The sequence below is a fragment of the Pelodiscus sinensis genome, chromosome 2, assembly GCF_049634645.1.
Source record: "Pelodiscus sinensis isolate JC-2024 chromosome 2, ASM4963464v1, whole genome shotgun sequence".
Classification (NCBI taxonomy): Eukaryota; Metazoa; Chordata; order Testudines; family Trionychidae; genus Pelodiscus; species Pelodiscus sinensis.
The window spans coordinates 202,472,264-202,489,556 of NC_134712.1; positions in this window are offsets into that span (position 1 = coordinate 202,472,264).

Sequence of the window (17,293 nt, forward strand, 5' to 3'; positions counted from 1 at the left end):
GGCTGCTGTTCAGGGAGATGCAATACTGCAATGTGACCACTGGGGGCAATGATCACAGGGGAGAGCTATAGTACAGAGTAACCACTGTGGGCAGCTGTACCACCAAGAGAGTGGTGAGCTGGGGGTGGGGTTTGCCATCTTGCCTGCCACCAGACTGGATAAGTAGCACCCAGCCCCAAACCCTTTCCACACCTCTAGCCGCAGAGCTGGAAATGGGGAGGAAGAAAGCCCTACCAGTCAAAAAAATAGGGAGAGAGAAAAGGCCCCCACTGGATGGGCAGCTGTGGAGAGAGAAAAGACCCCTGCTGGATGGGGATAGGAGAGAAGGCACCTTCCAGCTGGGGGTGGGATTAGATCAGTATAACTACATCACTCAGGGGCAGGGATTTTTCATACCCCTAACCAATTTAGTGATACCCATGTAAGTTTGCAGTGTAGACCTCGCCTGAGCCCTCTTGTGAATCTACCAATAAGTGGGGCTGAACCAGTAATGAGATTTCTTCTTGCCTCACAGTCTATATCACAATCACATTATTGAACATTGTGGTTGAGACTATAGAATTAGGCGATAAACAAGGTTCCCTGTTGATCCCGCACAGGGAGATCAGCTGATGGGTTGGGGGAGAAGTTCTCTTGCAGAACAGCAGCAGCTGCTGTTGTCTGCTACAAAAGGAGGAGCTCAGAGAGCAGGTAGGGATGGGACATAAGGAGGAGGGAGCAAGTAGCTGGTGGGGGAAGTTGTAGGGTAGGGGATTTTGGGGAGATGAGGAGGAGGGAGGGAGTAAGTGGTGAGGGGGAGTCCAAGAGGAAGGGAGTTTGGGGAGCTCTATATTCTGGCTGGGCATCCTGGAAAGGAGAAGAGAGAGAGGCGGAGGTAGAGGTGGAATCCCAGAACCCTCCTCAAGCCTCCTGGGCTAGTAAGGAGGGTGGGGGGAAGCAGACCGCAAGAGATAGATGGGAGAAAGAGGGGATAGTTGTGTGTTGGCACTGGGATGAGTTTGTTCGTGCTGTGTCCTGTCCTGACTCCTAGCTAGGCTGCTGGTGCCTGCAAGTCTGAGAAGTAGGATTTTATCCCAGCCCCTGGCTGGCTTGGGTGAAGCAGATTGCACAGAGGTAGGTGGGAGAATAGGGGTGTGGGTCGGTGCTGGGATCTGTGCAGTGAGGTGGAAGTGGGGGGAGGAGTTTGTTTGGGGTGTCCTGACTCTCTTGATGCAGTCAAGTTGAGAGAGTGAGATCCTCTCTGTCTGTCTGGGCTGGAGGGGGGAAGCAGGTTGCATGGGGGGAGATGTGCCAGAACATTTGCATGATTACATCTCAAACAAAATTTACATAGGAGTTAATGGCTTAAGGTAAGAAAGAAAAAATTACCTTTTTTCTTGTTGTAAAAAGAGTGTTGTAAATATATAAAACTCTGATCTTAATGATTTTTTACAATGCTGTGTTATTAATTAAGACATGGTAAATTTTATTGCATTAAGGACAGATCTTAGGTATCTGGTACAGTTCTGGCTCTCATGAGTCAGAAGTAGCAAGAACTAGTTGTGATGCTAGTTGTTTTATAGGATGAAAACTTATTTGCAAGCTCTTTGAAACATGGATCTGTCTACAAACCCATACGCTATGTGTTAATTTGCTCTGGGGCTTCTACTCTTTGAGTTGGTGACACACATAAGATGAAAGTTTTGAACCAGGAGAACTTTTATCTCTTTTTACAGGTCTCTGTTTCACTTTGTATTTGTATTTGCATGGATCCTAAACACTCCCCAGATAAACTATATAAGCCTTTGCTCTCCTTTCCAGTGTCAGTAAATATTGTATTAATATTTGCAAGGAGAGCATGACTATTTCTAGTTGACACAAAGATTTGCTTAGCATTTTAAATCTGAGCTATGTGTGGGTAATATGCATTTTGGTGTATTTACTAGCTTGAGTTGTTAGAAAGGATGATAATACCTGTACTCTAAGGGTCATGTTAATTTTCTTTTTATTTGATTTTATATTAAATAAACATTGTAAACATTGTTCCTTGTTAATTATCCCTTATTTTAATATATTTTCTTCCACACTTATGGACTATTTAAAATATATATTTATATCTAGGTTTTTTTGTAGTTTTGGTGCACATCCACACACTACCTCATTATTGTTGCTGCACATAAGAAAATTCAACCTGCCCCAGGATAAAAAATGTTAGAGGGAACACTGCCACTAAATATGCCAGTTCCAAATCCATGAGTTCTATAACCACTTCTGAAGTAATTAATCTTTTTTGTTTGTTAAACACACAGAGGTGGTTTATCAAGAGAGCAAACATTTTGTAATAAATTATTTATAACAAGAACTCAGACTGAATGGTTAAAAAGGAAACAGAATATCAAGCAGAATTTATTTATACACAAGGTGGTTAAACATTAAATAAATGTCTGAAGTCAATAACAGACAGAGGGGAAATTCTATAAATCAGTTGGGGAACTTAGAAGAATCATAGAATCATAGGACTGGAAGGGACTTCGAGAGGTCATCGAGTCCAGCCCTCCGCCCTCAAGGCAGGACCAAGCTCCGTCTACACCATCCCTGACAGATGTCTATCTAACCTGTTCTTAAATATCTCCAGAGAGGGAGATTCCACCACCTCCCTTGGCAATTTATTCCAATATTTGACCACCCTGACAGTTAGGAATTTTTTCCTAATGTCCAATCTAAACCTCCCTTGCTGCACTTTAAGCCCATTACTCCTTGTCCTGTCCTCAGAAACCAAGAGGAACAAATTTTCTCCTTCCTCCTTGTGACACCCTTTTAGATATTTGAAAACCGCTATCATGTCCCCCCTTAATCTTCTTTTTTCCAAACTAAACAAGCCCAGTTCATGAAGCCTGGCTTCATAGGTCATGTTATCTAGACCTTTAATCATTCTTGTCGCTCTTCTCTGTCCCCTTTCCAATTTCTCCACATCTTTCTTGAAATGTGGCACCCAGAACTAGACACAGTACTCCAGCTGAGGCCTAACTAGTGCAGAGTAGAGAGGCAGAATGACTTCACGAGTTTTGCTTACAACACACCTGTTGATACAACCTAGAATCATATTTGCTTTTTTTGCAACAGCATCACACTGTTGACTCATATTCAACTTGTGGTCCACTATGACCCCTAGATCCCTTTCCGCCATGCTCCTTCCTAGACAGTCGCTTCCCATCTTGCATGTATGGAACTGATTGTTCCTTCCTAAGTGGAGCACTTTGCATTTCTCTTTATTAAACTTCATCCTGTTTACCTCTGACCATTTCTCTAACTTGCTAAGGTCATTTTGAATTATGTCCCTATCCTCCAAAGAAGTTGCAACCCCACCCAGTTTGGTATCATCTGCAAACTTAATAAGCGTATTCTCTATCCCAATATCTACATCATTGATGAAGATATTGAACAGTACAGGTCCCAAAACAGCCCCTTGCGGAACTCCACTTGTTATCCCTTTCCAGCAAGATTTAGCACCGTTAACAACAACTCTCTGACTACAGTTATCCAACCAATTATGCACCCACCTTATCGTGGCCCTATCTAAGTTATATTTGCCTAGTTTATTAATAAGAATATCATGCGAGACCGTATCAAATGCCTTACTAAAGTCTAGGTATATGACATCCACCGCTTCTCCCTTATCCACAAGGCTCGTTATCCTATCAAAGAAAGCTATCAGATTAGTTTGGCATGACTTGTTCTTCACAAACCCATGCTGGCTATTCCCTATCACTTTATTACCTTCCAAGTGTTTGCATATGATTTCCTTAATTACCTGCTCTATTATCTTCCCTGGGACAGAGGTTAAACTGACCGGTCTGTAGTTTCCTAGGTTGTTCTTATTCCCCTTTTTATAGATGGGCACAATATTTGCCCTTTTCCAGTCTTCTGGAATCTCCCCTGTCTTCCATGATTTTTCAAAGATCATAGCTAAAGGCTCAGATACCTCCTCTATCAGCTACTTGAGTATCCTGGGATGCATTTCATCAGGACATGGTGACTTGCTGACATCTAACTTTCCTAAGTGATTTTTAACTTGTTCTTTGTGTATCCTATCTTCTAAACTTACCCTCTCTCTGTTTGTATTCACTACGTTAGGCACACCTCCAGACTTCTCGGTGAAGAGCGAAACAAAGAAGTCATTGAGCATCTCCGCCATTTCCAAGTTTCCTGTTACTGCTTCTCCCTCCTCACTGAGCAGTGGGCCTACCCTGTCCTTGGTCTTCCTCTTGCTTTTAATGTATTTATAAAAGGTCTTCTTGTTTCCCTTTATGCCTGTAGCTAGTTTGATCTCATTTTGTGCCTTTGCCTTTCTAATCTTGCCCCTGCATTCCCGTGTTGCTTGCCTATATTCATGCTTTGTTATTTGTCCTAGTTTCCATTTTTTATATGAAATTAACATGTGGTACATTTTAACAGATTGTAAATAAGTTGATCTGTATATTTATTTCTCAGGGAGTCAGTGATCTTCTTCCTCTTAAATATTCCTTTGTACAAGTGAATTGATTAAAAGAAGAACGACAGAGGGCATATAACCCCACTTTCAGCCTTTGTAAAGAAATTACAAGATGTAAAATGTCAGTCCCTGTTTTGAAACAGTATTTGAATAGAGTATAAATGAACTAAGTCTGTTGTTTTCCCAATGAGGCAATTAATGCTGATGTCTTGAGAAAAATAGAAACAGTACATTTGTTTTCACATTTGTGAAGTGGTAAACTTTTAGCTGCATGCATGTAAATAGGGCTAAGTGAATGGTCTGTAACCAAAACAAAATGGAAAAAAATGCTCCCTTCAAAATGCAAGGGTTTGAGTTGCCTGAGCCAAGTTAGAACTTCATAAATATTTCTGAATGCTTTATGATCTTTAGGAATGAGCATGAGTGCATCCCTTTGCTAGTTATATAACACTATGAATTCTGTGAGGGTAAAAAGTACAAAGTTTTCAATGCTATAAAAAGCATAGCATAGCTGTCCACAGTGTTCCAGTTTTCAGGTTCAATTCTACAATGCACAGAATACCTTAGCCCTAGTGCAGCAAAGGACTTAAGTACCTGCTTATATTTAAGTGGATAAGTATCCCCATTGACTTCAGTGCAACCTGGCCCTCAAATCATTGTCCTTCTCTTCAAGTGGTAGCCATCTTAGCTATTTAAAATGTCTGATGTATGTCAGCTAAACAATAGGACTAGAGTGTAAGACCATATAAATAATGAGAAGTCCAGTGACACCTTATAGATTAACAGATTTATTGGAGCATAAGCTTTCGTGGAGAAAGACCCACTTCGTCAGATGCATGGTGCTATATATAATTAATGACCTCTCTATTTTTATCTGTGTTAAATGGTTGAATTAACCAAAGCGGACAGGGGGCTGCAGACAGGGAAGTTTAAGAGCGAGAGGAAAAGATCCTACTGCTGAACAGGCTACCAGGTGAGTATACTAGCTTTCAGTATGAGTGAGTTTGCTCGACTGTTTGAATTTTGATTCTGATTTCAGGAGATTTCCGTTTCAGTGACTGTGGCAGTTGGGATTGTGTGTCTGGGAGCGTTTGATCCTTTGTTACCTTGATTGCCTTTCATCAGCCTCAGGATCAGCCTTCCTCTGTGTGACTAATGAGGGGGTAGGCCTGACCTAGGTAAGCAGGCTTTAAAAGCCAGAGGCAGAGCGATCAGGGGAGCAAAGCAGACAGGGGAGTTTAAGAGGGAGTTTGAAAGAGGGAGGCATATTATGGTCAGGAAGAACCACAACACCAGTGCCAGCACTGCTTCTGTCTCCTCTGCCTTCACCTGTAGCCAGGCAGACCACCTGGCCATGGATGCCTCTACCTAGATCCTAGTGTGGTTTTGCAGGAACTGTGGCTTGCAATTCCCGCTTACTGAAATCCAGGTTGTGAGAACCATCCAATGTGAAAGGTGCCTGCTGGTGGAATCTCTCAGGAAGCAGGTGGGAGAGCTACAGGAGGAGTTGGTTAGGCTGAGAAGCATCTGAATCCAGGAGCCATTCCTGAACAGTAATCATGTGGAGACAGGTGAGGAAGCTGTCCCATTACAAAAGACTGCTGACACATCGCTGGTGAAGGAGGAGATGGCTCAGGGGGGACACTGACAGCTGGTAACTTCTGGCAGCAGGCAGTGTTCCACCCCTGCTCCTGACCCTTCCACCATGGTCCTGGGAAACTTTTATGTTCTTCTTGATACAGGAGTTAAGGAACCACCCCCTACAGCTGAGGTGGAGAATCCTCGTACCCAAAGGCTCAGAGGTCTGCTGCCACCAATGCGAGGAGGAAACATAGGGTAGTGGTGGGGAAACATAGGGTAGTGGTGGTCGGAGACTCTCTTCTGAGGAGACGGCGTCACCCATCTGTTACCCAGACATGTCATCTCTGGAGATATGCTGCCTGCTGGGGGCCCATATCCAAGACGTTACTGAGGCATTGTCGAGGATTATCTGGCCCTCTCGACTACTACCCCATGCTACTCATCCATGTGGGCACTAGTGATACTGCAAGGTGCAACACTGAGCAAATCAAGAGTGACTACAGGGCTCTAGAAGTACAGGTGAAGGAGTTTGGAGCACAGCTGGTATTCTCTTTAGTTCTTCCCGTCAAAGGTAGGAGCCCAGGCAGAGGTAGGTGCATCCTGGAGGTGAATGCCTGGCTGCGAAGATGGTGTCACTAGGAGGGCTTTGGCTTCCTCGACCATGGGATGCTATTCCAAGAAGGACTGCTAAGCAGGGATGGGGTTCACCATTCAAGAAAGGGGAAGACCATATTTGGAGGCAGACTAGCTAACCTAGTGAGGAGTGCTTTAAACTAGGTTTGACAGAGGCAGATGACCAAAGCCCATAGGTAACTGAAGAGCATGGAGACCTGGGAGATGGGTCAGAAATGGGAGGAAGTGTGGGCTGTAATAGCAGAGAAAAAAGAGGGACAAGGCAGAACTGGGAGGCAAGATCAAATCAAATCAGTATATTAGATGTCTATATACAAATGCAAGAAGTATGGGTAATAATCAGGAAGAACTGGAAATGCTAATAAACACAACTATGACATTGTTGGTATCACGGAGACTTGGTGGGATAATGCACACAATTGTAATATTGGTAAAGAAGGGTACAGCTTACTCAGGAAGGATAGGCGGGGGAAAAAGGCAGGAGGTATTGCCTTATATATTAAAAATGTATAACACTTGGACTGAGGTGGAGATGGACATAGGAGACAGATTTGTTGAGACTCTCTGGGTTAGGTTAAAAGGGGTAAAAAACAAGGGTGATGTCATGCTATGGGTCTACTACAGGCAAACAACTAACAAAATCATCCAAAGCGTAGGATTTGTTAGTCACGGGGGACTTCAACTATACAGACATATGTTGGGAAACGAACACAGTGACGAACAGACTATCCAATAAGTTCTTGGACTGCACTGAAGACAACTTTTTATTTCAGAATTTGAAAGTGGAAGGCAGCTTGGGTGAAAGTGATCTTGAAATCATAGAGTTCATTATTCTAAGGAATGGTAGAAGGGAGAACAGCAAAATAGAGACAATGGATTTCAGAAAGGCAGATTTTGATAAGCTCAGAGAGCTGGTAGGTAAGGTCATATGAAGCAAGACTAAGGGGAAAAACAACTGAAGAGAGTTGACAGTTTTCAAAGGGACATTATTAAGGGCTCAAAAGCAAGCTATTCCGCTGTGTAGGAAAGATAGAAAGTATGACAAAAAACCACCTTGGCTTAACCATGATCTAAAAATAAAAAAGGAGTCACATAAAAAGTAGAAACTAGGACAAATTACAAATGATGAATATAAGCAAACAGTACAGATATGCAGGGGCAAGATTAGAAGGGCACAAAAGGATCTTAAACTAGCTATAAACATAATGGGAAATGAGAAGACATTCTATAAATATATTTGAAGTAAGAGGAAGACCAAGGACAGGGTAGGCCCATTGCTCAGTGAGGAGGGAGAAACAGTAACAGGAAACTTGGAAATGGCAGAGGTGCTTAATGACTTCTTTGTTTCAGTCTTCAGCAAGAAGTCTGATGCTGAAGGAATGCCTAATGCAATGAATGCTAGTGGGAAGGGGGTAGGGTTAGAAGATAAAATAAAAAAAGAACAAGTTAAAAATCACTTTAAGAAGTCAGTTGTCTTCAAGTCACCAGGGCCTGATGATATGCATCCTAGAATTCTAAAGGAGCTGATAGAGGAAGTATCTGAGCCTTGAGCTATCATCTTTGAAAAATCATGGAAGACAGGAGAAATTCCAGAAGACTGTGTCCGAGTCAGAACTACAACAATGGCTGCCCGTTGCAGGGAGCCATAGCCTGTAATACCTCTAAGGCTATAGGGGGCTCTGTCTGTGAGGTGGAGTGTTTTCCATATAAGGGCATGTAAATTAATAATCTTCCCCTGCTCGCTCCACCCATTGCAGTGAAAGATCAGCCAATGGGCTGACTTGTGCTCAGGCCTGCTACTCCACCCACTGCAGCAAAAACCAACCTATGGGGTGATAAGTTCACAGGCAATAAAACAGGCAGGCAGCCCCTCTCTCACTGGGGATTTGCATCGAGTGAACACCTGGCCTGATCACCCAGACGCCTTGCACCCCCCGCTCTCAAGTCTTACTGAGTGTACTCTGAGTTGGTCGACTGAAGTGGAGACAGTTTATGAGCATGTGACCGGTACTTGTGTTCCTGCTGTCTCCAGAACTGGTATAACCCCCCCCCCACCACCACCACCACCATCATCCCTATCCTAATTGATTTTTTAGTTGTCCTTATTGCTTGTCAAGTAACAGTGGTTAAAAAGTTACTAAGTTAGTTTATAAATAGTTGTGGTTTAGGTTTTTTACTGTTTCCTTGTATAAAGTTGTGTAAATAATCAGCCCTATGGACAATACCAGTGTTAATTCAACTGTTCCTAACTCCTGGGTAGTTATTGGGAATTATTGTGATTTAGAAAAGCCTCAGGGAATTGTTTTGTGTTGTCTGGAAATCTGTTTAATTTTTGTTCTGATGATTGTCTGGCGTCATCAAAATAAAATCAGTTTGTGCTTTTTAAAACCCCCAGTTGTGGTCTCATCCTTTCCGGCATCCCTTCGAACCTCGTGTATTACGGGGACTGACAGACTGGAAAAGGATAAATATAGTGCCCATCTGTAAAAAGGGAAATAAGAACAACCCAGGAAACTACAGACTAGTCATTTTAACTTCTGTTCCAGGAAAGATAATGGAGCAAATAATTATTATCTTCCAAGTGTTTGCAGATGAATTCCTTAAGGTGATAGGTAACAGCCACCATGGATTTGAAAAGAACAAATCGTGTAAAACCACTCTAATAGCTTTCTTTGATAAGATAATTAGTCTTGTGGATAAGGGAGAAGCTGTGGATGTGGTATACGTAGACTTTAGTAAGGGATTTGATAGTCTTGCGTGATATTCTTACCAATAAACTAGGCAAATACAACTTAGATGGGGCTACTATAAGGTGGATGCATAACTGGCTGGATAACCATTCTCAGAGAGTAATTATTAATGGTTCACAATTCTGCTGGAAGGGCATAACGAGGGGTTCTGCACGGTCTGTTTTGGGACCAATTCTGTTCAATATCTTTATCAATGATTTAGATATTGGCATAGAGAGTATACTTATTAAGTTTGCAGATGATATGAAGCTGGGAGAGGTTGCAACTGCTTTGGAGGATAGGGTCAAAGTTCAAAATGATCTGGACAAACTGGAGAAATGGTTGAGGTAAATAGGATGAAGTTTAATAAGGACAAATGCACTTAGGAAGGAACAATCAATCTCACACATACAGAATGGGAAGCGACTATCTAGGAAGGAGTACTGCAGAAAGATCTATGGGTCATAGTGGACCACAAGCTAAATATGAATCGATAGCGTGATGCTGTTGCAAAAAAAGCAAACATGATTCTAGGATGCATTAACTGGAGTGTTGTGAGCAAGACACGAGAAGTCATTCTTCCACTCTACTCTGCACTGATTAGGCCTCATTTGGAGTATTGTGTCCAGTTCTGGGCACCACATTTCAAGAGAGATGTGAAGAAATTGGAGAAGGTGCAGAGAAGAGCAACAAGAATGATTAAAGGACTAGAGAACATGACTTATGAAGGAAGACTGAAAAAATTGGGCTTGTTTAGTTTGGAAAAGAGAAGACAGAGAGGGGACATGCTAGCACTTTTCAGTTATCTAAAAGGGTGTTACAAGGAGGAGGGAGAAAATTTGTACCCCTCAGCCTCTGAGGATAGGACAAAAAGCAATGGGCTTAAAGTGCGGCAAGGGAGGTTTAGGAAAAACTTCCTGTCAGGCTGGTTAAAAACTAGAATAAATTGCCTAGGGAGGTTGTGGAATCTCCATCTCTGGAGATATTTAAGAGCAGGTTAGATAGACATCTATCAGGGATGGTCAGATGGTACTGGGTACTGCCACAAGGGCAGGGGACTGGACTCTATGACCTCTCGAGATCCCTTCCAGTTCTAGTGTCCTATGATTCTACCTTTTTCTATTTTACTGGGGTGATGCGGGTCTTTAGTACTAGCCTGTAGCCTATCCTTCAAGGATTGGGAAAAATGTGGAAGAATCCTTCCCCCTATTCATGACTGTTCAGGGATCTGTCTAGGAATAATTCAGGTGTTAGAGCATTGTTATTATTTTTTCTAAGTAGTGGTGACTCTAGCTTTACAAAAAGGAGGTGAGGTGTTTGCAGGGCTCTACCCACTTTTCCAGAACTGGGTAAAAGAACTGGAGTGGTGCAGGTAGGAAGGTGTGTGCTATACTCATTATACTGGAAAAATGATGTTGCTCCAGTATCTGCTTCCCAATGACTTTTCTAGCTGACTTAGCCAGAATTCCTTCTGCGGGCTCCATAACAACGTGACCCCCTTGTCACAGTTACAGGGAGATGTGCACTTCAGACCCCATTCAAGTCCTTCTCGAGTGCACTGCTTTGGAGTTCTATTTTGCTATTTGCAGGGTTGAACCACCTGGTCCTATCACTCTTATACTGGTCCTACCACTCTTATACTGTATATAGACCCTTGTTTGCCAATCTTGTTAACCTGACAGACCCAAATATGTTTGGTAACTATAAGTCCTTTTCCTTCAGGAGCATGTCACAGCAGCTGATTAAAGTGACTCAAAACCAACTTCAAAGCACAGCATTGTTTATTCACCCAAAGGTACATACCAAGCAGAGCAAAGGGTAAAAATCTCTAGGAGTTTAACATGCCTAAACAGTAAACCCTCCCAGCCAAGTTGGAGAGAATAGGAGTATTCTCCAAATTGTTCCCTCCTCATTTTTCCAATAGGGAGTCTTCCCCATGTCTTTGTTTATTTTCCTGTTTGTTCCCGTGCCTTCCTCAACAGCCCCCCACTGCCTCCCTGGATTTTACTCTCAGTAGCCACTCAGGATAATAACAAACAGGTCAGAATGTACCATACTCATAAACAGCACCCATAGATATCTTACACATGCTCCACACTTTTCTTCACAACCTTCTCCCTGCCACCCATTGACTTTTTCTAATAGACAATGGCTTCAGATACATCATCAGGTCTGTAATCTTCTCAGACAGTTTGATTTTGTCAGATGAAAAACGATATATGATGTACATGGTTATTATTAATTAATTATTATTATTATTATGTATAGTTAACGGATCTCATATGATATATGGGCCTACTATATTATTCCAGAATCTATGTACATCACGAAGCTTCCGCCTTCTCTTTTTTGCTGTTTCACTCACTATTATTTGCTTTCTTGCTGTCTATCCGTCCATGCATAACATGACACATTTTCAACTAATCTCAGTATGAAAACATTCAGAGCTTTAAAACTTTCATATATCTCCAGATCACTAGGTTACTTTTAGTTCAGACTATGCTCAGATGGCTGTCATGAAGAACATTACAGTGAAGCATCAAATGCTGTAAGTATCAGGAGCTGCACATGAGGGATGCAAGATTCAATGTGCAAAGTAACTCCCTCTTAATAAACAAGTAAAGCTCCATTGTAAGGAACATTTCCCTGAATATGAAATTTAACTGCCAACCATTCACATCCTACACATAACTGTCATAAAGGATGTCTAAATCTGTCCTTGTTTACAATATGTGTTGTGACAAGATTTGACAGATTCTGAAGGAGCTATAATTGCCACCTAAACATCCAGCATTTTGTCAACTGTGATCGTGGTTAGGGAAAGCATTTATTTCACTTAAACAGACACACACAATTTTTTTTTCCTTCCTGGAAGACGACATTTTTTTCTCTTCTCATTAGTGGTTGCAAGTCAGGTTTTCTCCCCTTTGCAGAACTTTTCCAGTGAAGGAAGTTGAAACTTTTAAAAGAGTAATCCAAAATGAGCAGAAACCAATATCAGTTTAAGAGGTACTGATACAAAGATACTGGTACTTCTGACAGTTAATTGGTGTCTTTTGACCTGAGGAGCTGATTCAGGAAGATACTACGCTGCATATCACAGGAGCAAGAGTGAGAATGGGGAAATAATGTCTCAGTATTTTCCATTGTGGTAGACTTGAATGGCAGTTATGTAGCAAACCTATAGGGCTTGAGAGGTGGTTTTTTGTTTTCCTCATTCACCTCTATATTATAATACTGTTGTATAAGTTCTGCTCAAGTACGTAGAATTATTCCACATGTACATTCATTCTACAGGGCTGAGAGTTGTCATTACATGAGGAGATAAGATGTTCTTGCTAAAGGAACTCTGTTGTGTCTCTTATGCAATAATTTTCTGCATAGATAAAACTTCTATTAAAGCTAATAAATGTTCATTGTCTCCAAAATATTGTAGCAGAGCACTAGCTCTGCTATTGGTAAAATTAAGACTGTTTAAAAAACAATTCTGCTAAGTGCTTTAAATATGCATGCTTACTTGGATTGGTCTGACATCTGATATGGCTCATTAATGTTAGAAGCCCAAATATGGGGTCATTTGAACAACTGGTTCTTGAAATATTGCCCTACAAAACCCCCCCATCATTTTACAAAATCTGCGAGTCCTTAATTTCTTTTATCAAACTCTAGCTTTGATTGTTCTCCCTACTGACCTCCATCAGTTGACCTTTATCTCATGAAGGCTACGTCTACACTGGCCCCTTTTTCGAAAGGGGCATGCTAATTTTAAACTTCGGAATAGGGCAATCCACGGGGGATTTAAATATCCCCCGCGGGATTTAAATAAAGATGTCCGCCGCTTTTTTCCGGCTTGGGGAAAAGCCGGAAAAAAGCGTCTAGACTGGCCCGATCCTCCGGAATAGGGCTTTATTCCGGAGGATCGGGCCAGTCTAGACGCTTTTTTCCGGCTTTTTCCCAAGCCGGAAAAAAGCGGCGGACATCTTTATTTAAATCCCGCGGGGGATATTTAAATCCCCCGCGATTGCCCTATTCTGAAGTTTAAAATTAGCATGCCCCTTTCGAAAAAGGGGCCAGTGTAGATGTAGCCATAGTGTGTGGCACACACAGTGCCTTTGGGGAAGCAATTTTGAAAGTGTCATTAAAGGAAGAGTGTGACTCTCAAAAATGTAATGTGCCAAACACTCATGCACCAAAGAGACTGAAATGTACATGTGTAGCAAGAGTAGGTAAAAAAGCTTTTAAGCAGCCCATCAACATAACAATTGGCTGGCTCAATTGTGCATATTATCATTGAACCTGAGCTACATCCATGTCTGGTAAAGCGGATCCTTACTCTCAGTAGAAATCCATAGGCATGTTGCCACTGTCTGCATTTGTTATGTTCTTCGGTTTTGTTTGTTTGGGTTTTTTTAAAAATGTGTCTTGATAATTTATACAACAAATTAAGAGAGCTCTCTCTTCTGAAAGATAATAAATTACACATACTCTGGGCAGATATATGAGAATGATGCTGGGCATGTTGATACCTTTCTGCCTGGAGCTAACATTAATTATCTATAGGACAGATGAAAGACAGGCTAATGTAATCATGTTTCCTGAGCAAAAGGATTGAATAGGTTTCTGATCAAGGGGTTCCTGACATACTGTCCTCTGAGGTGCTCAGAACATTTTTAGAGCAATGAACAGGAGATGAGTGTGAGAGACAAGTGCTCTGTGTGTAGGAAGTGGGACAATTCAGGGAGGGGAGATTTGGAGGCCAAGGAGAGGCAGAAGCTGGGGGAGAGAGATTTGGAGCTGTGGTAAGTTGAATAATAGGGGACGAAGGTAGGGCAGAGAGCGCAGCTGGTGGAGCTCAGGGGGAGGGGATGAGGATTTGGGGAGTAAAAGGGACACAGGAAAGGTATATGAGGGTGCATGGTAGGGGAAGTAGGGTCTAGGAGCTATGAGCCTCACAATCTCTCCTCTTGTGTAAGTACGGGGATCTGAGAGGGCCCTGCTTGTTGTTGAGGCCTGAGCCCCATTCTGCCTTCTGGGGCTATGCTCGTTTGCATATCTTTCGCTTCTTTTTGTGAAAGAGGTTTTGCCACTAAAAAGCCCTGTGTAGACAGGGCCTTTTGTTGGGGGAAAAAAACACCCTTTTTCACAAAATCCCTTATTCCTCAAAAATCGAGGTTTGCAAGATCTTGCGAAAAAGGGGTTTTTTCCCCCAACAAATGGCCCCTTCTACAAGGGGTTTTTTAGTGGCAAAACCTTTTCTGCAAAAAGAATCAGAAGAAGATATGCAAATGAGCACACCATTTGCATATCATCTTCCTCAAAAAAAAACCACAGTGTAGACATAGCCTGTGAGAGCCAGGTTTGGGGGTGATCCTCTGTAGGGTCTGAGCCCCTCTCTCAGCTCTCCCAGGTGAGTGCTGGGATCTGAGGGGCCCTGCCTCTCTCCATTGGAAGGTACAATGTAGCTCAAAGCCATTAAAAGCAAGGTTATGTGCAGCAATACCAAATATTCTTGTGGAGAAAAAGGGAGAGAAATGGATCCGTTTGTCAGGTTTAAAATGGAACCTTGTGTTAAATAGGAACTGTACTTATCCATGAGGCTATTTTTCAATGAAATACAATGTTTCACTTTCCATATACCAACTGCAGAGGTGAAGTTCAAAACAAATATTGTGCCAACATTTTATAAAATCGTCTTTTTATAGCCACAAAACCCCAGCCTCTATATTTAAGAAGAATAAGCAACCTCAGCTGCATTCTCTGAACTGAAATGGCTGAACAGAAGGTGATCCTAGCTTCAAATAACAGCTAGGTCATAAAACCATGAGGGGAAAAATAGACTTTTGAAAAAGACAAACAGCTTGATGAACTACAACACTGATTCTTTTCATAACAGCTTAAATGCTTTTCTTATTTGCACATAAGCATTTTTTTGGAGGGCGCGGGTTGGTTGGCCTTTGCAATGGCCCCACTTGATAACATTCAGCACCTCTACTGTTCTGATGCTACATGTCATCAGGGTTCCGGTCAGCTATTAGTTGAATTGGGATCATTTCTGTCTTTCCTCCCCCTTCCAAGAGATGAGGGAATCTGGTAGGAAAGTTTTTGAGAGATGGGAGGCTAGGATATAGTGGTTTCATAGAGGAGGGAAGAAGGGGACATGGGCTGTATTTAGGCAAGGAGGCTGCAAATGCTGATCTGGAGATGGATGAGAGAGAGTCCATTGAGGTTTATTGAAAAGAAGCTTATAAAATGAGGGGAGATGGGATCTGATGGGCCTTCATGGGTGTGAAAAGATTCAAGGGAGGTGTAACAGGGCAGCTGCCCTGTACTGGCCCCTTAAGAGCCAAACCCCAGCCTGGAGCAGGCCCGGGGAGTTCAGCCCAGCTGGGCGGCGTTGGCCAATTAAGGCCCAGCTGGGGGCTATAAAAGGGAAGGGCTGGTTCAGCCAAGGCAGTGTGAGCCTGGCTGCCAAGGGAGCAGGATGCTCTCTGGAGCTAGGGCAGGGCTAGAGAGTCAGGCTGGGCCAGGGTGCTTGGACAGCCAACCGGCCAGCCTGCTAGGCCTGCGGCGAGGCTGTGAGCCTGGCTGCCGAGGGAGCAGGACGCTCTCTGGAGCTAGGGCAGGGCTAGAGAGTTAGGCTGGGCCAGGGCGCTCAGACAGCCAACGGGCGAGCCTGCTAGGCCTGCGGACAGGCCTGCTGGAGAGACACCAAACCCCCGGAAGGGGGGCTCAGAGCGAGTGACTTGCACACTGCTGGAGGGCAGTGTGGCGAAGAGAGCAACGCGACCGGAAGATTCCAGAGGGGAAACGCCACGTAAGCGGAGGCCGGTGCGGGCGGAATGGACTGATTCCGGGGGACAGATGACGGACCCCTGCTACGGTGGTGAGTGACCCCCTCACAGGAGGTGAAAATGGAATCTAAGTGGATCTCAAGGGTGAAGAAGATGTCATCTGGAGTGTATCTTACAGGTGTGTGAACAGGAGCAGAATTAGACTAGGGTCTCATTAATGGGGAATATTTGAGGCAGGGCAGAGGCTCCATTTTAGAGTTAGGTGGAGAGCAACTTTAACCATGATTCCAGGGGCTATTTAGGCACCTGAAAACTCTAGCTTTTTTTGCACATGATAATTTAGAAATTAGCGGATAGAAGCACTGTCTCTAATTGCTATATGTAGAAAGAACAAATTTACAAACACTAATTAAAGCCACATTTTAAGTGTGTATATATAAGTTTAGGACAACCAGAAGATAACACAGCAAGATATTTCCAAACCAAACTTTTACATATCAGTTTTGGACCTTTGACACAAATATCAGAAACTCAAGTTTGATGCTTTGTACTCTGTGCTTAGTAGAGACAAATAAAATGTGCTTACCTATGAAACTGTTGTTTTTTACCATGTTTTATGTTACAAATTGTGATGAGGTTTCAATAATTTATTTACCTTTAAATATTATCCAAATAAAATCACTCCAGATATGAGCTAAGCAATGGATCAAGCCACAGTCTCACCTTGGCAAAACTGTCCATGGCTTTGTTGATATCAAGGTTTTTGAAGTTTCATGTTCACAAGCTAAAAATTACAAGCCACTCAAGTGCTCATCTCCCATTATGGACCTTCTATAGTCCTTTGCTGTCTTGAGGACAGAGAAGTGCCTCTCATTGTACGCTGAAGAAACAAGGAAGCTCAACACAATAGCTACAATGGACAGCAAAGACTGGTAACCCAGTGGTAACTCATTAAGAACATTGGTTCAGAAATTGAAGTATTCAGAAATTGAAGTATTTTTATGCAGTGTGCTTCTTGCCAATTTTGACTTCTGAACCCAGATGGCCAAAACTGGTGTCTGCTAATCCATAGTGATTTGCAATTATTT